At 39.7% G+C, this 24602-nt stretch overlaps 1 long non-coding RNA gene across 4 annotated transcripts in view; it reads left to right on the plus strand.

Annotated features, from left to right (window-relative positions):
* Nucleotides 1-14539, plus strand: part of LOC119524653 — a 56142-nt gene extending 41603 nt beyond the window's left edge. For 3 of the 4 annotated variants that reach the window (XR_005214862.1, XR_005214864.1, XR_005214863.1), the window contains exons 2-3: nucleotides 10577-10697; nucleotides 11472-12537. This is a non-coding gene — a long non-coding RNA (uncharacterized LOC119524653). Of the gene's footprint in view, nucleotides 1-10576; nucleotides 10698-11471; nucleotides 12538-12999 lie in introns of those variants that run through there. The other variant, XR_005214865.1, reaches the window with a different exon arrangement.
* Nucleotides 14540-24602: the final 10063 nt, after the last annotated feature.

Consider the following 24602-nt stretch of genomic DNA (forward strand, 5'->3'; position numbering starts at 1 on the left):
AGTGGATAAACATACTCATTTGGAGAAGAAGATGGATTAATTCATGTTTTGTGGTCCATGGGTTCAGTCCTTATGGCACAACCACTAATTAAGCCCACTCGGGCTGCCAACTTTCTCTCAAATTTGATGAGCCCTGCTCCCCACTTTCATGAACCACAAGAGGAAAGGCCACTAGCAGATGCTTTCTGTTCAACTTTGAAGACTTTTCACCATTGATACAGAACACACAGGAGAGGTCCTTGCAGACACCAGGCCTAAGGCCTTAGAAGGATGCAAATTGGCAGGTAGCACATGTGCAACAATTGTTGCATAACCACTCAAAACATGAGCCCAGAGAACATGCATTGCTGGAGGATTTGGAGTTGAGCCTGAGGTTTTCTGTTATTTAGGGTTTGTACTAGAAAGAATGGATTTATAATACTGCAGCTTTGGCTTCCCCATCCCTGTCATAGGGCACTCTGCTTAGCTCACCTGACACTGACTTCTGGAAGGCCTGGTGAGCTTTGAATGCAGGGGAGATGGTTATCCAGCCCTGGGAGCCAGCATGGAGCCCCTGGTCCAGCCAGTCTGTGAAGGGTTAATCAGGAACCCCATCTACAGTCTAAAGTAGTCTGTATATAAATAAGTCCTAGAATATCCAGATAGGCCCCCAAATGTGTAGTATTATCCTAAACTCCCTCCTATGTTGAAGTTTGTACAATAGAAATTTTTAAAAAAAAGTCTTTAATTTTTAAAACAAAATCTTGTATTAAAATTTTCTTTTGGAATACTGTGGTAATTTTGTTATAATCTGGTTGAAACACACCTCTTAAAACAGCAAAATAAAAAATGACATTTTCTCACTTAAAAAAAGTTAAGCTGGGTTTTGTGAGAAAAAATAATAAAATAATACTGACTATAAAAATATTTTAAAATTCTTTAAAAAAGATAATTGCAGTTAAATATTTACATTAAAAAATATTTCTTTGCATTTAAAATGGAACTCAGACTTTCTTAAATCATGGCAACATTAAATCAAAGATACTGCTCTATACACCTTGCCACCTACTGGCAGAATCTATACCCCTCAAAGACATTTGGAAGGATTCAAAAATAGCTTTACGAAAAGCCAAGAGAAGGAGTTAGAAGTCAAGGGAACCCAGAGAAGCCACGAGAGGCTGCCAGGTGCATTGACATATGACAGAAAAGCCAAGGACCAAGGATCGGGAGCAGCCAGCCCCAGAACACCACAGTCTGCTGGGAGAAAGCATCACCTTGCTGGCACCATGTTTTGGATTTCTAATAACCTAAAAATGAACGGCCAGTAAACAAGAAGGAGTTCTCAAATAGGGAGAGGAAGACAGACCTGGGTCATCCAGGAATTGGAAAACAAACTCCGTGAACTCGCTGCCCTCCCTACTACGTGGGACCCGACTCCCAGGGGTGTAAATCTCCCTGGCAAAGCAGGATATGACTCCTGGGGATGAATCTGGACCTGGCATCGTGGGATTGAGAACATCTTCTTGACCAAAAGGGGGATGTGAAATGAAACAAAATAAAGTTTCAGTGGCTGAGAGATTCCAAATGGAGCCGAGAGGTCACTCTGGTGGGCACTCTTATGCACCATATGGATAACTCTTTTTAAGTTTTAATGAACTGGAATAGCTAGTAGTAAATACCTGAAACTATCCAACTATAACCCAGTAGCCTTGAATCTTGAAGACGATTGTATGACAGTATAGCTTACAGGGGGCGACACTGTGATTGTGAAAGCCTTGTGGATCACACTCCCCTTTGTCCAGTGTATGGATGGATGAGTAGGGAAACGGGGGCAAAAAACTAAAGGAAAAATAGGGTGGAGGGGGATGATTTGGGTGTTCTTTTTTTACTCTTTTTTTTTTATTTGTACTCTCACTTTTTCTGGTACAAGGAAAATGTTAAAAAATAGATCGGGGTGATGAATGAACAACTATATGATGGTAATGTGATCAATTGATTGTATACTTTGGATGATTGTATGGTGTGTGAATAATTCTTTAAAAAATAAAAAAGAACCCTCTTTAGAGCAAAAAAAAAAAAAAAAAAAAAAAAATAGCTTTACATACCCACCCTTTACAGTGTTTTTATTCATGATGCTTCAATATGCTCTCATAATTTCATGTAATTAACCATCCATATCTTTAAGTTTTATATTAGTATTACTGGTAAAATGCCCCCCTCTCTTCTTCTTCTTATGTCCTAGAGCATATGAAGAAAGAGCTACATGAGATTATCTCTCAGAACAGGATAATGATAAAGTGTATGGTAAGATGCATGCAAGGCCAGAGGTAGGAAGATACAATGTGACATACAATTTGTTGTAAAGGAAATGTGATGGTCTCAGCACCTGGCCGTGACTACTTGTGATAAGTTTTCTAGGTTTTAGTCTAAAGGGATATTTACCTGAGGTTCCCTATAGTCTCCTAGTTCATTAGCACCTCATGCATGATGGGTTAACAGGACTGTTGATGGGGAGATATTCCTGGTAATTCATAAACCCATGCATATGGGACAGTTTAGCAAAACATCCTTGTATTGAGTTAGAAAAATATATTTCATATGCACCATATTACATTGAATTTTATTAGAGATTTTCACATTATGGTTCAGATGAAAACCAAGTTACAGTCCTTCCTGCAGCATCCAGCCAAAAAGAGCCCTCAAGTTTTAGAACAGCTGGAATCAGTGATAGTTCAATTGTGACCATGACTGGAAATTGAAAAAAAATCAGCAAGATCTTGATAAAGTGAATTATCTTAAAGCATCTACTATTAAAATAGAAAGGTAATTTTCATAATGTAGCAATGTCAATATGAATGATATAATTTATGAAAACATAAGCTTTTGAATTGTAATGAGATATTCTAATGCTAAACACAAATTTCAACTTTATTAACACTATTTATCATCTCTGATTGTATCACTACTGTCAGAAAATAATTAAAATATACTAATTATTACTTCATTAATATAAATTATAAGGCACTATTAACATATTGAATAGAAATTTGACAATATAGAATATTATATTACTAATGTATTAGAATTGATAAAATATTAAATTTAAATAAGTTTTCAATGAAATGCTTTCTAAATTTGTCAGTAATATTTATAGAGAAATTATGTGAAGTATCCTTTGACCAACAAATAAACTGTTGTTCTCTGATTAACTGAAAATAAGTGAAAATTTGCAAAGAATGGATTGTTTCAAGTTACGTTTTGTTGTCTTTGATTTTCCACATAATGAAATCCTTATAATTCATTCTACATTTGTGACAAAGTTCCCCATATTTGTTAATATCCTCATCTGAAATTTTAAGCAATACACACAATGACATACTGTAATTATAGTATTACTGGTAAAGTGTATATATTTGAATATTCAAGTAATTGCAACTAGAATACTTTGTTTCTTTTAAATCATTATTTTTTAAAATTATGATATAGTTATACACAAAAGTCATGTAAATAATATGATGTTCCCATATACCCCCCTACTATTGAAACTTGCATTAGTGTGGTATCTTTGATACAATTGATGAAAGAATATCAAAATACAAGTGTTAGCCATAGTACATAGTTTACATTAGGTTACATTATATTACATTAGTCCCTGTTTTCATTTCTTCTGGGTATATACTTAGCACAATTGCCAGATCATACAGCAATTCTATTCTTAGCTTCCTGAGGAAATGCCAAACTGTCTCAGTGGCTGTGCCATTTTAAATTCCCACCAGCAGTGTTTCTAATTCCCGCATCCTCTCCAACATTGTAGTTTTCTGTTTTTTTCATAGTGGTCATTCTAGTAGGTGTGAAATGATATCTTACTGTGGTTTTGATTTGCATTGCCCTAATAGCTAGTGACATTGAGCATCTTTTAATGGGCTTTTAGGCCATTTGTATTTCCTCCTTGGACAAAATGTCTATTCAAGTATTTTGCCCATTTTTAATTGGATTGTCTTTTTATTGTTGAGTTGTAGGATTTCTTTATATGTTCTAGATATTAAATCATTATCAGATTCTCCCATTGATTAGTTTACCTTTACACTTTCTTGACAAGTCCTTCAAAGCACAAAGTTTTTAATTTTGATGAGGTCCTGCTTATCTATTTCTTCTTTCACTGCTTTTGCTTTGGGTGTAAAGTCCAAGAAACCATTGCCTACCATAAGATCTTGAAAGTGCTTCCTATATTTTCTTCTGGGAGTTTTATGGTCCTGGTTCTAACATTTAAGTCTTTGACAAATTTTGACTTAATTTTTGTATAAGGTGTGAGATAGGAGTCTTTTCTCTTTTTTTTCCCCTACACCATCCAATTTTCAACACCTTGCCATGTTGACATTCTTTTGTTCTCCCTCATCTAAAAACATTCTTATATTTGTTCATTTAATCACTATCATTGAACACTCTAGGCTTTGCTAACTTATACAATCCCAGTCTTTATTTTCTATTTTTACTTCTGGTGTCATACATGACCTTAGCCTTCCTCTTTCAACTGTACTCACACTCATCTTGGTTCAGAGTACTTACAATATTGTGTTACCATCAAACACTATTATGCTATCCATTCCATTTCTGTATCTATACAATCTTTTTGAGCCTTCTGTACTCCTTCAGCATCAAATGCCCAGTATCTAACATCTTCTGATCTCCTAATAACCTGTGTTCTCAACTCTCAAATTTCACTCATCAATGTTAGCCCATATTAGTGAGACCATACATCATCCATCCTTTGGTTTCTGGCTAATTTCATTCAATGTAATGTCTACTGTATACAATTTTGACTTTTGGATTTTATGTCATATCTTGTTTTATTTTTACTTTTCTTCTTTCTCTCTTTTTACCCTTACTGACAGTCTTTATTTCTACAGTCTTCTTCAAACCTCTCTCTCCTGTCTTTTCCCATCTGCCTGTAGTGCTCCCTTTAGTATTTTCTTTAGAACAGGTATTGTTTTCATAAACTCTTTCAGTGTATGTCTGAAAATATTTTAAACTCTCCCTCATTTTTGGAGGACAGTTTTTCTGTATATAGAAATCCTAGTTTGCAGTTATTCTCTTTCAATATCTTAAATATCTCATACCACTGCTTTCTCACCTCCTTGGTGTCTGAGAAATCCAAACATCATCTTATCAAAATTCCTTTGTGATGAATGACTTTTCTCTCGCTTCTTACAGAATTCTCTCTTTGTCTTTGACATTTGTTTACCTGATTATTAAGCATCTAGCAGTCTACTCAGATCTATTCTATTTGGGGTATGCTGCACTTCTTGGATCTATAATTTTATGTCTTTCGTAAGATATGGGAAATTTTCAGTGATTATTTCCTCCATTATACTTTCTGCCTCTTTTCTTTTCTCTTCTCCCTCTGGGACACCCATGACACATATATTCATGTGCTTCATGTTTTCATTCAGTTCCCTGAGACCCTGCTCATATTTTTCCTTTTTTTTCCCTATCTGTTCTTTTGTGTGTGGGATTTCAGATGTTCTGTCCTCTAGTTCCTGAATCCTTTCTTCAGCCTCTTCAAATCTGCTATTGTATATCTCCATTGTGTTTTGTCATCTCTAATATTGTGGCTTTTCTTCCCATAAGTTCTGCCAATTGTTTTTTCAAGCTTTCAAGTTCTCCTTTATGTTGGTCCAATGTGTTCTTTATGTCCTTCATCTCTTTTGCCATATCTTCCCTCAACTCACTGATTTGATTTCTGAATTGATTTAGGAAGTTTGAGAGATTAATAACTGGCTGTTCCCATTCTTGTATCTCAGATGTAGGGGAAGTTGTTCTTTTGACTGGGCCATATCTTCACTCTTCATAGTGTGATCTGTAATTTTCTATTGTCTAGGCATATGGTTTCATTGATTACCCCAATCAGATTTTCCCAGACTAGACAGGCCCAGGTCTCAGGAGAAGGATGTATTCTGTATCAGGTTTTCCTAAGGGTGAGACCCAGAAGATTATAAGAATTCCCTGTAAGGCCTTTAGGCTCTATGTTTTTCCTATCCTGCCCAGCAGTTGGCACTTGTCAGCCTTCAGCTCCCCACCAATGTAAAGTGGTGCAGAGTATTTAATTCTCAGTGGGCCCTTTCCTAGCAAGGAACTGAGGGTATCAGAAGCCAAGCTAAGCATCTTCAATTTCATGCTGACCCAGAGCCAGAAAGACAAAGGAGGAATTCAAACGGAGAAGATAACTCCCTTGGGGGTGTATCTTCCCTTAGAAAAAGGGGGTGGGACCAACTCAAGTGATGGCCCTCCCTCAGAGAACTCAGCCCCAGGGCATGAGGGTAAACAAACACACAGGAAATGACTTAAGTTTGGCTTCTGACACTCTTCACCCTGCAGCAAGTAATGGTATGGGATTCTTGGCATTAGTGTTGTCTGACTTTTTTATGCTATTTTATTTTATTTTAACCTTTCCTTTTGTGGCTTTTTAGTTGCCTTTTTTTGTTCCTTTTTCTTTTGACTTTTGCCTTTTTTCACCTCTCCCTCTTTGTGGCTGTATTTTATTTTTACTTTCCCTTTTATCCTTTTTATTACGCTCTTGTTCCAATTCTTTCTCTGAGTAATGAATATATGTAAGTGTTAATTGTAGTGATGAATGCACAACTATATGATGATACTATAAACAATTCATTGTACACCATGGATGATTATATGGTATTTTAATATATCCTTATAGAATGGCAGGGGGAAAAATTAACAGAGGGACAAAAGTGCTGGAGAGAACTTGGAGAGAGAGATGTATGTATTCACTCTCAGTGGAAAATTAGAATGGTGTAGACTATCTGGACAACAGGGTGGTGGTTCCACAAGAAGCTAGGTATGTGGGTGTCACAAGGTCCTGCAACCCCACAATAGGGTTTATAATTGGAAGATCTGAGAGCAGGGACATGAACAGACATTTGCACACTGGTGTTTATGGTGGCAGTAGTCACAATTTTCAATGGATAGAGGTCATCTAGGGGTACATTGATTGATGAACAGAATGGTGAATGGTGGTGTATGCATACAATAGAAAATTGAGTGGCTACAAGAAGGAATGAAGCTGTGAGGCATGCAACTGGATGAATGGATCCTGTAGACAGCATTTTGAGTGAAGTATGTCAGAAACAAGAGGACAAATATAATGCCTCACTAATATGGACTAATGACAATGTGTAAACTCTCAGAACTGAATCTTAGGGCACAACTTATCAGGGGAATTCTTATTGTAATGGTCCCTAGATTGTAAGCTCTTACAGCAGTCACTTCTATTCCTGAACTGTAATCAGTATCTCTAAATCCTGAGAGGCTGAGCTCCTTGTGTATTACCTGCTCAGTCTCTGGAACTTTGGGTATCTGTGTGACACATGTGACTCAGAGATAGAACTTGGCAGCTCTGAATGTCAATATTACCCAATAAGGAAACTGTTGAAAGAGCTGAAAAAAGAGTTCAGACTTCAATTAGAGATATGAATGAGGCAGATATGGTTAGGACTTAGGCAAATCAGGCCCAAGGGTAAAGGATGCTACTGACTGGGTTTTAAAACTACAATGTTTATGCAAAACCAAGGGAGGAGATGTTTATTTGGCTCAGGATCTATATTTTTTTGTAGCATTAGATAATTTAACCAGTATGATTAGTTTGTTTGAACACCATAGGTGCATGGAACTTTGAAAGGGAAGTGGGGCTTGATTAGTTTGTACAGGCTGGGATGAAATCCCAATACATCCCAGAATTATATGGGCAGAGAGTAAAAGTGTATTTGTGGGGCCCCCTGAGGAACTGGGGAGAAATGCAGAGGTGTTGGACTTTCCTTCCTGGGTTATTTCTGATTTTACAGCAAACATTGAGGACTGCCAATTTAGTTGGCTGAACCCTCTATCTGGGGGCTCTCCCTTTTAAGGCTAGTTGCTAAAAGGGAGAGGCTAAGTCTACTTATAATTGTGCCTAAGAGTCCCCCACAGAGAGCCTCTGTGTTGCTGAGATGTGGCCCCCTCTCTCTCTAAGACCACTTGTCAGGTGAACTCACTACCCTCCCCCCTACATGGGTCATGACACCCAGGGGTGTAAATACCCCTCGCAATGCTGGAAATGACTCCTGGGGACAAGCCTGCACCCAGCACTGTGGGATTGAGAGGATCTTCTTGACCTAAAGGGGGAAGAGAGATGAAACAAAATAAGGTTCCAGTGGCTGCAAGATCTCAAACGGAGTCAAGAGGTCACTCTGGAGGGCATTATTATGTGCTATATACATATCACCTTTTAGTTTTTAGTGTGCTGGAATGGTGAGAGGGAAATACCTGAAGTTGTTGAGCTGCAATCCAATGACCTTGATTCTTGAAGAGGATTATGTAACTTTGTAGCTTGCAAAGTGTGACTGTGTGATTGTGAAAACCTTGTGGCTGCACTCCCTTTATCCAGTGTATGGACAGATGAGTGGAAAAATGGGGACACAAATTAGATGAAGAATAGGGTGGGATGGGATGGAAAGATCGAGTTGTCATTTTTGTTTTTATTTTTATTTTGGGGTAAGGAAAAGGTTCAAAAATTGATTCTGGTGATGAACACAAAAATTTGATGGTGCTGTGAATAATTGATTTTACACTATGGATGACTTAGGGTGGATGAATATATCTCAATAAAACTGTATTTAAAAAGTAAATGTACAATGTGGAAGGAGGGAAAGGGATGTTTTGGATACTCTTTATTTTAATTTTCATTTTATTTTTTGGAGTAATGAAAATGTTCAAAGATTGTGGTGATGAATGCACAACTATATGATGATACTGTGAACAACTTATTGTACAGTTTGAAGGACTGTATGTTATGTGAATATATCTCAATAAAATTGCATTTAAAAAACTGCAATTGGAGCTTGGTTGAGCTACATTCCCTTGCTCCCAGCAAGAACTGCTTCTTTTCCCCACTAGGAAATTTTGCAACTCAGCTTGTCATGCAAGTGGGGAAGGGGCACCAGCTCCACAGTTTGTGGAACTTTATTTATGGTTCTATGCTGTGATCTCAGCCATTCTACCCATTCCTGACTGATGTTTGATGTTGTCTGGTCATGGACATGCCCCCAGCAATTGTTCCAAACTATTTTCTAGTTGTTACTGACCATTTACTACTTGCTCTAGGGGGACTAACTAAATTTCACACCTCCCTATGCAACAATCTTGTCCTGCCTCCCAGTATAATTTTTAAGATTGCACTTTTTATGCAATTGTTTCACCTCCAGGAAAAGCTTCCTTTCTTCTGTTCCTTCTCTGGAATCTTGAGCTGTTACGTTTGTTTTTTCATTTTCCTCTATATTATTTTTTACTCTCCTTTCATTGTCGCTAGCTGCTTTTGCCTAGAGAGCAAATTCTGAGTGGAGGGTCACCCAAAGAGGACTTTTACAAGTCAGCATTTCCCAACCAAAACAGGGCCAAGGACCCATGAAGGTGGTGCAGACCAATTCCAAAGTGCCCTGAGAAAAGTGTCAGGAAACATGCAAAAAAGCCTTTTTGACAGCCCCCCAGGGCTGCATTTTCCTGGCCTACCCATCAGATGGCACTCTTCGGCACACATTTCCCTGCAGCCCTAAGGAGACTCTGAACCTTTGAACTTCCACCACTTTCTCCCCTGTTGGCAGTGAGTTTGAATCAATGACCAGGTTTTCCCTGTACAGGGTGGGCCAAAACCACTGTTCAAAGCCAGGACTCAACAGTCACAATTTGTATACCAAAACCCATGATGATTATTACTCAGCCATGCCCCCCTTCTTGGGGAAGAGGGCTTCCACATCCCTCTGTCTCTACAGTCAACAGCCGGGATCCAGTCCAAGACAGCTAGCCTCAAGAGTGGGGGCTGGTTTCCAGCAGTCACTGCTGAGCAATTTAGTCACAGTTCTTTAATGCAGTGTCTCAGACTTTTCATCCTGCTAGATGCTGTACAATGCTCCCCTGGCCACCAGAGACCCGGAGTACTTGTTCAGACCATTTCTGCCTGTCCACTAGTTGTTTTTGGAGACAGATTGAGTACTGAAGCTCCTTACTTGGCCATCTTCTCCAGAAGTCTCACTCAACTAGGCTATTTCAATCCTAAAACTTGTGTATTGTGTCATAAAAAAGTTGTGTTAATACTATTGATTTAAAATTTCATCATAACCAGTTACATTTCAATGTTCCTTTTTCATTTTATATAATTTTGTGATTTTAACTGATTTGGAAAAAAATCATAGTTATGTGTGAATGAACACAGCATTAAATGTTGCTGGATGACAGCATCTTTAATAGTTTTAAATATACATGATTTTATTATTTATATCCTTAAGATGTGAGAATCCACACATCATCACATGAATAAGCAATGCATGTGAAATGGAATTTAAGAAATTTATATTTTTCTATTTCTCTGTTTCTCTACAAATAAGCTGTAATTGATTTCTAGAATGAACTTTTGGTATAGGATTTAGAAAAATAAGATAATTCAGATGTGATAGTGAAAATAACAAAAAAGCACCATGTCCCAATACTATGTTAAGGGATCAAATATTAGCATTCAGTAATTACTAATATCTTCCCTTGTTATCCTTCTTAGTCACATTAAATTCATGGAGGAGAAAGTCTGGGAAATAGAAAGAATGCCCTCCTGGAGGAGATAAATTCCCTCAGATCCCAACAAAAAATCCAAGCGCAAAAGTTGTTTGATGAAGGTAAAGGTAAGTCCCTGAGAGAGTTGTTCTCATGGAGAATCACTCTCTTGTGCTTATCTGAAAGAACCTCAAATAGTCAACTTGGCACCTAGTATGTGAAATATTTATGCCCACAAATGTGCACACATACACACCCTCTCCTGTGAGATCCCATGTGCACAGGTTCAATTTACTCTGATACTTCATGCATGGTTTAAGAGTTATTTGCAGAATAAGGGCCAAAGCAATTTTTTTTATTTCAACTACTTTTTCAATGTGTTGGATGTTTCACAAAAAACAGTTTTCATGGTAGAAATTACTATTCCATATCAAGTTTGCTTTCTCTTTGGAATATTCTCAAATAAGGCAGCTGCTAGGGTACATCAATGTGGGGTCAGAGCACATTTCCTCTTTCCAAGTTGGCATCTGACAGTGCAGGAGGCTCAGCACTTCCCAGTTCTAAGCCCCAGGGCACTGATATTTAAGCAGTTCCTGGGACTGAGTTTGTTGGTGCAGGAGTGAGGGTGGTGTTTCTAGTTAAATGAGAGTTAGGGGAGTGGAGGATGGTGACATCTGTTCCTGATTCAGGGCAGGGGCAGAGCCAGACATTAGGAGGGACTGAGAAGTGAGAAGCCATGAGGGGGAATGGTTCAGGGCCCCCTGGATTCTGGAACATTGGCTTATCCCTCTACTGAAGTTCCTTTATGCCTATGGGAAGCTGCCAGTTCAGCTCCCACTCCTCCCTCACTGTGGATCCATTATTTTCTGACAGTTTTCATTTCCCTCCTTTTATTAACCTAGAACTTGTGTCAAGAGCAGTCACCCTGAAGGCCTCAGCAGACAGTCTGCAATTCTTCAGCTTACCTCCTGCCTCCACTTCTCATTAAAATACGTGAGAAGAAGAAAAGCTTCCCTTCTCATCTTGGAGATGGCCTGGTACCCTCAGCTAGGTCATGGTGTTCTGCTGATGGACATAAACAATTTCAGAGAACATCAACTTCAGACAAGGCTACTAAATGACCATGGTGTACAAAACCCCAAACCAATCCACTCTGTTAACATGTCTGAACATGGATAAAACATGGACATTGTCCAAGCTACAAAATGTCAGCCACCCCATCTCCCAGCCATGTAAGTGACTTCTGCTTCTTTACTAATCACAGCTGTAGTCTTGCTCTGGTATGACCTCCCTAGAGGTAAGATTTATTAAGATCTAAACCATAGAATCCTTACCAATTTCTGAGATTTCTCAATCCTGAGCAACCCACACTCCTTTAACCCACCCCCATATCAACTAATACAAGTGAAAATCCTATAAGTCCCTTCTATCACCCTCTTAGTGAAAAACTCAGGTCCCATGGTGCTGTTTCTCTTGATTAAAGGATAATAAATCCAATTTTTGCTCAACTGCATGTGTGCTCCTGGTGGTATTTGAATGGAGGCTATTGGCATCAATCTATGAAACATGTATTATACATATATATGAAAGTGTAGGTCCCATTTTATTCTACAAATCAATATTTGTATTCTAAATTTTTAAAACATATTTTCAAGAAGTGAGGCCAATAAGCCTGTGCTAAAAGTCCCAGAGGACTGGCACACACATAGAATGTGTTGGGTTGTGTTGGGGCAGTTATTGGGGAGACAGAATACACTGGTGGTTGCATATGTAAGTGCTAGTGGTAGAAAATGTGGGTGGTATAGGGAAAAGAATGTGCCCTGGAGCCCTGGGTTGGAGCAAAGAGGTGTCTGTGACTTCCCTGGCCCTTAGTTCCCTAACCACTGAGGGGCTGGTCAGTGAGAATAAGGAGAGAGTATAAAAGGTTGGGGATGTGGAGGCATGTGGCATCTTCTGGGGCACCCAAAGTCTTCATCCACATCCACAGTCCTCTGTTTTGCTGTGTTATGATCCCAAGTAGGCAGCTATTCCAACTATATCCATGGAGGTCAGGTTGGAATCTGCTTTCGTAATGTAGTCAAGAAAGGGAGCCCAAAGACTGGAGCCCTGAGGTAGAGGCAAAACATGGATGAATGGGTTCCCCTTTCTATTATAGTTTTGCAAAATTAGATAGCCACCTTTCGACAATTAGCCTCTTTGAAACATCCAGCCAAAGAGTATGTTGTGACTCTCCCTAAATTTGTTAGCATATCACATATAAGTTGCTTGAAATTGTACATTTTCCCCAAATCCCTACATATCTCATGTTATCAAAAGCCTTCATCTCTGGTGCTGTTACCCACCTCTGACTGACAACAGAATAGGAAAGGCCAAAGGGAGTGTTTCAGGGTCTCTCCTCCTATTTCACTCACTGCCTTTATTTCCCACAAGTCTTTTCTAACAGCCTAGAGGAAAGTCAGAAGAAAGCATTTCTAGAACAAGAGAAATGTCTTCAGAGAGTCAACTGGATATACTCCTAATATTATGAGATGGAAGAACTGGGTGTAGAGAAATCCAACACTCTTGACTGGAATTCCTGGACCCAATAGCTATGGGGCATCTCAGGACTCTACTGATGTTGTGCAGCTAAAGAGACTTCATGGTTCCCATCTGACTCAGATCTCTGTCTTGTGTTCTTCCTCCATAACTTGGAATATCTTCATTCCAAGGCTTCTCGATCTTTAATTGCCACTATATTTTCCAAAAATTTTAATTGAGATGCAATTTGCATACCATTTTAAGTGAACATTTGAGTGGTTGTCAGGATACTTTGAAGAATGTTCAGTCATCACCACTGTGTAATTGCAGAACATTGTCATCAAATGAATCACTGTACCCACTGGCAGTAATTCCGTATGTCACTTTCCCTTCTGCTACTGCATTCACTAATTTACTTTCCATCTCTCTGGATTTACCTATACTGGGCATTTCATATAAAGGAAATCATGTAATAACTGCCTTTCATGATTAGCTTCTTGCAATTTATATAATGTTTTCAAGGTTCATGCATGGATTAATCAGCACTTCATTCCTTTTTATGACTAAATAATTTTCATTGTGTGGATGTGACATATTTTGTTTATTCAATCATCAGTATATGGAGATTTGGATTGTTTCCACTTTGGGACTATTATGAATAATGCTGCTAGGAACATTCATGTACACACTTTTGTGTGATCATCTGTTTTCAATTATTATGGATGTGGTGGTTTGAAGCTATGCACCCCATTAAAATATGTTCTTAAACTTAATCCATACCTGTGTGTGTGAACCCATTGTAAATAGGACCTCTTACTTCAGTGAGGGTGTGATCCAACCCAATTAGGATGAGTCTCAATCCTATTACTGGAGTCCTTTATAAACAGAATGGTATTCAGACAGATAGAAAGTCACAGCAGGAACAGCCAGAAGGTGAATATCAACAGAACCCGAAAGAGAAGGGAAAAGCCAGGCTAGGCTGCCATGTGCCATGGAAGAGAGGAGCCCAGGACCAAAGATCACTGGCCCAGCCAGCTCCAGAAAAAACCAACCTTTGAGGAGAAAGCAGCACCTTGATGATGCCTTGATTTGGACTTCTCCTAGTTTCAAAATCATGAGCCAATAAATTCCCATTATTTAAGCAAACCCATTGCATGACATTTTCTCAGGCAGCCTAGGAAACAAAAACAATGTGTATAAAACTAGAAGTGGAATTTCTGGATCACATGGTAATTCTTTGCTTAACTTTTGAGGGTCTGACAAACTGTTTTCCACAGTGGTTGCACATTTTTACATTTCCACTAGTAGTGTAGGAGGTTCCAATTTCTACACGTCTTGGCCAACACTTGTCAATACCCATCTTTTTTATTATAGTGCGTGAACTGGTATCTTGTGGTTTTGATTTGCATTTCCCTGATGATCAGTGGTTTCTGAGCATCTTTTCATGTCTTTATCGGCCATTTTTATATCTTTATTGGAGAAATGTCTATTCAAAACCTTTGCCCATTTCCTAATTGGGTTATTTGTATACTCATTCTACAGTTGTAAATGTTCTTTATATATTCTGGATACTAGAATCATCAGATAAATGACTGCAATTAATTTTTTGCCATTGTATGGATTTTCCTTTAAATTTCCCAATAATGTCTTTTGAGGCACAGTTTTCAATTTTGTGAAGTCCAGTTTATTTCTGGTTGGGTGTGCTTTTGTTTTCATATCTAATAAACCATTAATTAATCCCAGGACACACAAATTTACGTCTATGTTTTCTTCTAAGAGTTTTATAAAGTTAGATCTCATACATCTGTTCCTTATTCATTTGTGATCATTTGTATATGATGTGAGTTAGGGATTCAACTTCAGTCTTTAACATGTGGCTATCCAATTGTCCCATCACAATTTGTTGAAATGATTATAATTTCCTCATTGAGTTTTCTAGGCACTCTTGTTGAAAATCAAATACCATAAATATGAGTATATATTTCTGAACTCTCAATTCTATTCTGTTGATCTATATATCTGTTATGCCACAACTACACAGTCTTTATTAGTATAGCTTTATCTTATGATTTATAATTTGGAAGTGTTGGTCTTCCAACTTTGATTTTTATCTTTCAAGTGTGATTTGTTTGTGTGTGTGTGTGTGTGTGTGTCCCCTGTATTTCCATATGAATTTTAGGGTCACCTTTTCAATCTGCAAATAGCCAACTAGGATTTTGATATTAATTGCATTAAATCTGTATCTCAATTTGGGAGTATTGGCATCTATCTTAATATTAAGATTTCCAATCCATACACAAGATATGGCTTTCCAATTATTTAGATTTTCTTTAATTGTTTTCAACAATATTTTGCTGTTATTTTCTTTCCCACTCTCTAGAATGCAATCCAGGTTTATATATTGGTTTAGTTGTCATACTTCTCTAGCTTTCTATATTAAAGATTTACTTGGAGCCTGATTTATTCAGCTTGAAGGGGATACCATTGATCAAATTGGGGACAATTTGAACATCAAAAAATAATTGAAAACAGATCACAATACAGAAAAAAGATGAATCCACAAATCCATACAGATATAATAAATAAACAGGGGAGAAGAAAAAAATCCTTTGTTATGGTAGGAAGTCAAATAATAAATATAGAAGCAGTGATGGAAATGGAAAATCACCATTTGACAATCATCGTAGCAGTGATTGATTAGGTAAGAATCATGAATGGATGCCAAGAATAGAGGGTGAAATTTAGATGGAGAACACAATATTGGCTTAATCTTAATATGTATCTCACCATAAAATTTCACTCATTGCAACCAGAAAACACATTTGTCTGTGCAGGGAAACTTTTCAGAAATTTCATCCATTTAGAAAGTTGACATCATCAGGGGTGGGGTGGGTGAATCTTGCATCCCTCCTGATGGGCTGTCCAGAGGATAGCTCAGTACAGGGCTGGGGAATTCCTGTTGAAATGTAGGGCCTGAGTTTGCACAAGGAAGCTTTAGGCCAACCCATGTTGGTGTCATCAGTGTTTCTCTTGATTCAATTTTTTAAATTCAATAATACTGAGATATAGTCACATACCATGCAGTCATACAAAGCATAGAATCAGTTGTTCACAGCACCATTATATAGTTGTGTTCATCACCAAAATTAAGTTTTGAACATTTTCATTACCACACCACAAAAAATAATAAGAATAAAAACTAAGTGATAAAGAAAAATTAAAGTGAAAAAGAACACTGCATGCCTTTTTTTTTTTGGCCCCCATTTTTCTATTCATCCATCCATACACTGGACAAAGGGGAGTGTGGTCCATATGGCTTTCCCAATCACATTGTCAACCTTCAGAAGCTACATTTTTATACAATCATCTTCAAGATTCAAGGGTTCTGATTTGTAGTTTGATAGTTTCAGGTATTTACTGCTAGCTATTCCAATTCATTAGAACCTAAAAAGGGTTGTCTATATTGTGTGTAAGAGTGCCCACCAGAGTGACCTCTTGGCCCCTTTTGGAATCTCTCTGCCACTGAAGCTTATTTCATTTCCTTTCACATCCCCCTTTTGGTCAAGATGTTTTCCATCCCATGATGCCAGGTCTACATTCCTCCTCAGGAGTCATATTCCACATTGCCAGGGAGATTTACACCCCTGGGTGTCAGATCCCATGTAGCAGGGAGGGCAGTGATTTCACCTGCCAAGTTGGCTTAGCTAGAGAGAAAGGGCCACAACTGAGCAACAGAGAGGCATTCAGGAAGAGGCTCTTAGGCACAATTATAGGCAGGCCTAGCCTCTCCTTTGCAGCAACAGTCTTGCCAAGGGCAAGTCCTGTGGTAGAGGGCTCAATCCATCAAACCACCAGTCCCCTATGTCTGTGAGCACATCAGCAAGCATCGAGGTGGGGAAGCCCAACACCCCTGCATTCTCCACCAGCAACTCAAGGGGGCTCTGCATATTTTTTTCATTTTTTTAATTAACTTTTTAAAAAATCAACTATACAAAAAAACCTTTAAAAAATACAGTAAAAAAACATTTCAAACAAACCATAACAAGGGAGTAAGAAAAAGACAACTAACCTAAAATAACTACTTTGCTTCCAACATGTTCTTACTCTACCCCAAGAAAATAACCTGATATAGCAACATTTCTGTGAACTTGTTCCTACCAATTTCTGTTAATTGAAAATTAACAAACCATAGACATTCTTGGGCATTCCCAGAACATTAAATTTACCCAAGATAGCTTATCTGTTGTTATCGGGTTATCATTCCCCATTCATTAATTGCTCTCTATCACTAGTTCCCCTACATTCTACATTATAAAATATTTATTTTAGGAGTGTGTTGTTTAACCTCCAGATGTTTGTGAATTTTCTAAGTCTCTGATGGTTATTGACTTCTAATTGTATTCCAATATGGTCAGAGAATGTGCTTTGAATAATTTCAATTTTTTAAAATTTATTGAGACTTGTTTTATATCCCAGCATATGGTCTATTCTGGAGAAATTTCCATAAGCACTAGAGAAGAATGTGTATCCTGGTGATTTAGGATGTAATGTTCTATATATGTCTGTTAAATCAAATTCATTTATCAGATTGTTTAGCTTTTCAATTTCCTTATTGGTCTTCTGTCTGGTTGATCTATAGGAGAGAGTGATGTGTTGAAGTTTCCCACAATTATTGTGGAAACATCAATTGCTTCCTTTAGTTTTGCCAGTGTTTCTCTCATGTATTTTGTGGCACCATGATTGGGTGTATAATCATTTATGATTATTTCTTCTTGTTGAATTGCATCTTTTATTAATATGTAGTGGCCTTCTTTGTCTCTAACATCCTTGCATTTAAAGTCTATTTTATCTGAGATTAATATTGCTACTACTACTTTCTTTCAGCTGTAGCTTGCATGAAATATATTTTTCCATCTTTTCACTTTCAATTTCTTTGTGTCCCTCTAAGATGAGTCTCTTGTATGCAATACACTGATGGCTCATATTTTTTGATCCATTCTGCCAATCTATATCTTTTAATTGGGGTGTTAATCCATTTACATACATTATTGCTGTGACAGCATTTCTTGAATCAGCCATCTTACCCTTTGGTTTATGTTTAACAGAAATATTTCTTCCCTCTCTCTTTTAATGTCCTTTAATGTACCCATACTGAATCTCTTTAGTACTGAACCTCTCTCCATTTCTCTCTCTCCTTTCTTTGTTTCTCTGTCAGTAGGGCTCCCTTTAGTATCTCAAATAGGGCAGGTCTCTTGTTAGCAAATTCCCTCAGCATTTGTTCGTCTGTGAAAGATTTAAGCTCTCCCTCACATTTGCAGGAGAGCTTTGCTGGATATTCTTGGTTGGCAATTTTTCTCTCTCAGAATTTTAAATATGTCATGGCACTGCCTTCTCCCCTCCATGGTGGCCACTGAGTAATCACTATGTAGTCTTATGCTGTTTCCTTTGTAAGTGGTGAATTGCTTTTCTCTTGCTGCTTTGAGAACTTGTTCCTTCTCTTCAGTATTTGACAGTCTGATCAGAGTATGTCTCAGAGTGGGTTTATTTGGATTTATTCTATTTGGTGTTCACTGTGCATTTATGATTTGTGTATTTATGTTGTTTAGAAGGTTTGGGAAGTTTTCTCCACAATTTCTTTGAATACTCTTCCTAGACCATTATCCTTCTCTTCCCCTTCTGGAACACCAGTGAGTCTTATATTTGGACATTTTATATTATCTATAATATTCCTGAGGTCCATTTTGATTTTTTTTTAATTTTTCCCCATTCTTTCATTTGTTCTTTCATTTCCATTCTGTCTTTATTGAGGTCAATGATTCACTGTTCAGCTTCCTCTAGTCTTGTACTATGAGTATCCAGAATCTTTTCCATTTGTCAACAGTTTCTTTTATTTCCATAAGATCATCTACTTTTTATTTACTCTTGCAATTTCTTCTTTATGCTCTTCTAGGGTCTTCTTTGTTTCCTTTATATCCTGTGCCATGCTTTCATTGTTTGTATTTAGTTCTTTGATTAATTGCTCCAAGTACTGTCTTCTCTGATCTTTTGATTTGAGTGTTTGGGATTGGGCTATCTACACCATCTGGTTTTTTCATATGCTTTAAAATTTTATGTTGTTTTTGCCCTCTTGGCATTTGCTTAACTTGATAGGGTTCTTTTAGGATATTTATACTGAGTCAAACACTCTTCTCTAATTTGTCAGATCTACAGCTTGGTGGAGTACACTTTAGCTAACCATCAAGTGGCACCTGTGAGCCACCTATTCCTCTCAAACCAGTTCTCCCTAACTTTATCTTTGTGGTGAGTGGGGGTGTGAGTCTTGTGGGGGTCCAATTGGTGCAACAAGTTTGTGTGTGTAGTTGGTGCTGCCCACCCTGAGAGTGGGGCATGTATCTGAACAGTTAGGGAGGGACAGTGGCTTTAATAATCAAATCTCCCAGGTGTTCCTTGAGATTTAAAGCTGTTGCAATACTCTGATCCTTCAGTTCAGTCTCACCACAGTTTGTCTCTGCCACTGATGCACAAGTCCTTGGTATTGGCATATGGTTCCTGGGACTTGCTAGTGGGTCCCGCTTCCAAGCTGTGCCCTCATAGGGCCCTGCAGAGGGAAGACTGTGCTACATCACAGGTGAGCATCAACCCCTAAGGGAAGTTCTTGGCTGCAGGGTCATGTAGGGGTATTCCCAGCCTGCTGAAGGGATGGCTGAATGGGGCATGTTAATTTCCCCCTTTTCACACAGCTCCACCTTTGCAGCTCTTGGACAATTATCTGCAGGAGAGTGAAAGGCTATTGTCCATGCCAGATATTGTGGCATGTGTGCATGTTGCTGGTAACACTTCCCATCAGTGTGTTGTTTGGGGCAGCTCTGGGCTGTGGTGCTGTTGTCAGGCAGGAGCATTCCCAGCCTGCTGGGAAGATGGCTGTAAGGGTACAACTCCCTTTGCTTGGGAAGTTGTGGTGTTTAGCAGATTTTCTCAGCCACTAAACTTATTGCTTTGTCTTTCAGAGGTATCTTAGGTCTGCTCATGACTGGGCCCAAATTGCAAGTCTTTGAGGCTTTCTGTAAGGGGCTTCTAGTGTAATGGTTTCAGAAAAAGAGAAATATTTTTTAAAATAAGTAAAAGAAAAAGCGCCCTCCTTGCAGATCTAATGGGATATTGAGATGCTAAGACATCAGGAGTTTAGGGCCATTAAAGAACAATCAAGAAAGCAGAGAAACTGGCTCTTCAGAAAATGGGCCTCTCCCTCCGGATTTGCATATGTGCCTGCTTCTGTTTGAGTCTTGCCCTTCTCTGTATTATGTTCACCCAAACTCCAAATGTCTTTGTTTTTATTTTGTGTGTGTGTGTGGTTTTTGGTAGCCCTATCTCCTCTCTGCCAGGCTGACTGCTCCCAGATTCTCTGGTGTCTGGTCTCAGTCTATCTATGTTTGGGGTTTTTGATCAGCAGTCTGAGTTTTCAATCAGAACTGCAACTGTAGTTCTCCCTCCTACTTCCCAGCACTGATGACCCATCCTCTCATGGGACCGTACCTGGCAGGGAGGGACACAGGTACTCTGGCCACAAGAACTTACAGATTTCGCTGATCTCAGCAGTTCCACGTTTTCATGAGTGTTGTATGAATTATGCCCAAAGTCAGATTGCTCTGTGGTGTCCAGTCCACACAGTTCCTGGCTTTCTACCTACTTTCCTGGAGGAGTAACTAAAACCCACACTTCACCCTTAATACAATTTTGTTGACATATATTCACACACCATAAAATCCATCCAAAGTATACAATCTGTGGCTCACAGTATCATCATATAGCTGTTCATTCATCACCACAATCAATTTGAGAACATTTTCACTACTCCAAAGTAAAGAAAAGAAAAAGAAAAAGAACTCCCCAAACATCCCATACTTATCCCATCCCTATTATTTATATATTCTTTGTTTTTATTTTATTACTTATCTGAGTACATACTGAATAAATATCAGTGCTTTTTAATCAGACAACATGAAATTTAGAAAATGTCTCAGTTCTGATTTGAATGGGTCTGGGCTGAAATGGAAAAAAGAGACACTTTTTTTCCCCACAGTAGGGACAGTTTGCAAAATTTGAACGAGTGTATGGATTGGATCATAATATTGAAACTATTTTGATTTCCTGATTTGGGTTTGGGTGCTTACATAGGGAAGGTTCCTTATTTTGGGGAAACTTACACTTGAGTACTTTGTGTTTGGGGCAAGTGTGTTTAAAGTATAATTAGTGGGGTATTGGAATGAAGGGATCCAGAATTCTATAATTATTTAAAATAAAATACATTTTAACATGACCATGTCAAGATCATACCAGTAAAGTAAAATATTAAACCCCATTATGGAGACTAAACTCTATTCAAATCCACTTCACCCAAAGTTGTGAATCTACAAATTACTATTAAGAGACTGAATTTTATTAAGGAGGCAATGTATGACTATTACAGTAATAGTCACTGTAAGAGACTGAATTTTATTAAGGAGGCAATGTATGACTATTACAGTAATAGTCACTGTACCTTTGGTATCATGAATGATTTCTGGATGCTGTGGAAACAGCAGGGTTTTTGAATTCCATTTTCCCAGATGAATTCCTTCTTCCTCTGGGCACTCAGAAGACTGACTACCTTTTGCCTCAGGCTAACAGCTGAGGATAGTTACTTGTATAACTTTCTCCTGCAATCTAGCTGCATGATCCATCATAGTCTCTTCTTAAGTTGTCTTTTCATCACTTCATATGACAGCTTTGGTCTCAGTTCTGAGTTTCTGTTTTTGCCATGCTGCTTTGTGTTTTTTTTCACACATGCAGGTTTCATGGGTGAGTTGGGAAGATGCTTGGACAGAGTTTGGTAATCACTTCACTGTCTCTTTCCCCTCTAGGATTCTCTAGGGAATTTCATTGTATATGGGGCAGAACTTGATGTGTGGCCCAGTCCAGGAAGATTGGCTGGAGCATCATTCAAAATGGGCAGTTGAAAAGGGCCACCAGTTAATATTGGCCTACCTCAGAAGTCACTGGGGCAATGATAAAGAGCCCTTCTTTGTGGCTGAGATGGCCAGTGGCCTGTCTGTGGCATGGATGGAAGCCCGGGGGCAGAGTAAAGGCTGGGAAACCACCCTTAAAGGTTCAGGCCATTCCCTCCAGACACTGTTAGTACACCCTGTCTCTCTCACAGACAAGAGCATGGCCAGCTCTATTAGGCCAGGATCTTTGGCATACGAATGAGAGTGAAGGGCTTAAGATTTCTGGAGGAGATACCACAGGCCTTGGGAACCTACAGAGAGCTGCTCTGAGCTGTGAAGGGTGGAAGGAGTGGGCTCAGGGTCATAGCTAATTGGATTTAAGGGCTTCAGCACAGGGTTCTAGGCAGTGTAGGATGAGACTGAACTATTCCTGAGCAAGGAAGTGTGACTTGGGGCCTGAGGGTGGAGCAGAGGATGAGGCTCACCAGAGGAGACTGTGCTGTGTGTAGTGGAGGATGCCAAAAGGACCGGAACAGAGGATGGGCAACCCAGCTGGCCAGCAAAAGAAGCTGCTCTGGGAAAAGGGCGTGGGGGTGGGGAGCAAGATAAATAGAGGCTGGGTATGGGGAATTGGGAAGGGGAGCCCTGAGACTCAGTAATCTCTTGATGGGACCTGAGGTCTCATGATGAGAGCACATAGGCAGGACAGATGGAATGGGCATGAGCAGGATAACCTGGCTAAGCTCATCACACCCAGAGTGGGCTGTGGAGAGAAACTGAGGCAGACAGGTGGAGGAGAGAAAGGTGCAGCACTGGTCAGAGTGTGGGGAACAAAGAAGAGCAGGAGGAAGAAGAGAGGTGAGATAGGAAGTAGTTAGGAGAGAGTCTGGGAGGGGCCAAACAGGACATCAAGGTAGGGAGTCAATGGGGGGCATAAAGGCAGGGGGGAAGCACTGTGACAGGTGCAGACTAGGAATTGAGAGGATGGAAATGATGAAGAGCAGTGGGGCCAGGTGAGGAGGCACAGCGACAGCCACACTGACAGTGGGTAAGTTCTGTGGGGGTAGGGGAACAAGATCCATATGATGGGGTCCTGAGGTGAGGGATTGGTGGGGGGAAATGGGGGGGGAAAGAGAGGAAGAAGAGTCAGCGGTAAACTCAAGCCAACAACTGGACCAGGGGCATTGAGGCAGGGGAGAGGAGGAGCCAGGGAGCAATATCTTGGGAAAACTTCAACTGAGGGTCTCATGCTTAGTGGGGTGAGCTTATGAGGGGTGAACCTGGGTGAACTGAAGCAAAGGTACCTGGAGCCAAATTGGGGGAGGCAAAATAAGCACAAGAGAATGTGAGCACTAGTGGTATGGGGGCTTTTGTGCTTCATTGGGGTAGGTGGGGGATCAGAAGCCCCTAGTAGTACCACAGAAGGCAGGAACTGAGAATGCAGGGAGATGAGCAGAGGGGGCAGCAGCAGCAGAATGGTGAGAGACTCCTGGGGAATAAGGCAATGAATAGATGTTATAGACCTTTCTATCTTGGTCATAGGTGAATGTGGGAAAAGGGGAAGGGCAGAGGGGCCAGGTAAGCCTCAGTGGGGAGGAGGGCAGAAGGAGAGGTGCTGGTGGTGGAGGAGAAAAACCTTGCTGCCCAAAGGACAACAGAGACTAGTGGAGGGAAGGGTTAGTGTGAAGAGAGAGTGGGGGTATAAGCAGAAGGATAGATCTCCATATAAATTAACCCACTTTTGTCAGACTTAGAATAGTACCTTGTGGGGGAGGCCATGCTTTGTGCAGGACAAACCCCAAGCAGAGGAACTGAGGCCAGGAATATGAAGTTGCAAGAGAAAATAGGAAAGCTGAGGAGGGGCCAAAGTGACAACTGAGGTAAAGCAGGGACCCTGAGGGCAAGAGATATGTGGGGGTGGGAGGAAAAAGAGAGAAAAATGGGGTGTGGCAGATTCACCAAATCAATCACACTGAGGTGATGGCTGGGGCCTGTGAGGAGCTGAGGTAGAGGAGCAGTGATTAGAGAGGTGGTAAAGCCCCTGCAAGTGAGTTGAGGTAAGTGGGCATGGGCTTGTGTGTGGAAAGGTCAATAATGTTCTGGAGTCCTTGGAGTGAAATAAAAAATTAAACAATGACACATACATCGTCTCACACTTCTGTGTTGGTATTGTTGCCTAGAAGTGGCTTTTTTTCCTCCCCTGTGCAGAGTGAAGTGGCCAAGGTCATTGGTACACTGGAAGCCATTCCCTTCCTGCTTTATTATTTTTTCTTGGCACTTACCTATTACTGACAAAAGTGGTGTAACTTATTTGGAGATCTATACTTCTGGGATGTGAACGCTGAGCTACTCCCAGCAGGGAGCCTGGCCTTTGTTACTGGGGAGTCCCAGCATGAGAACAGACCCACTCCCAGGAGGTGCCTAGACACTGCCCCTCACCTCCTGTAGACTCAGTAGGACTGAGGGGGCTGTTCCTGGGTGAGCTGCCAGGAGGATCTCTAGGTTGACTGTTGACCAGCAGTGACAGCTAAA

This window comes from Choloepus didactylus (assembly GCF_015220235.1).
Source record: "Choloepus didactylus isolate mChoDid1 chromosome 11 unlocalized genomic scaffold, mChoDid1.pri SUPER_11_unloc3, whole genome shotgun sequence".
Classification (NCBI taxonomy): domain Eukaryota; kingdom Metazoa; phylum Chordata; class Mammalia; order Pilosa; family Megalonychidae; genus Choloepus; species Choloepus didactylus.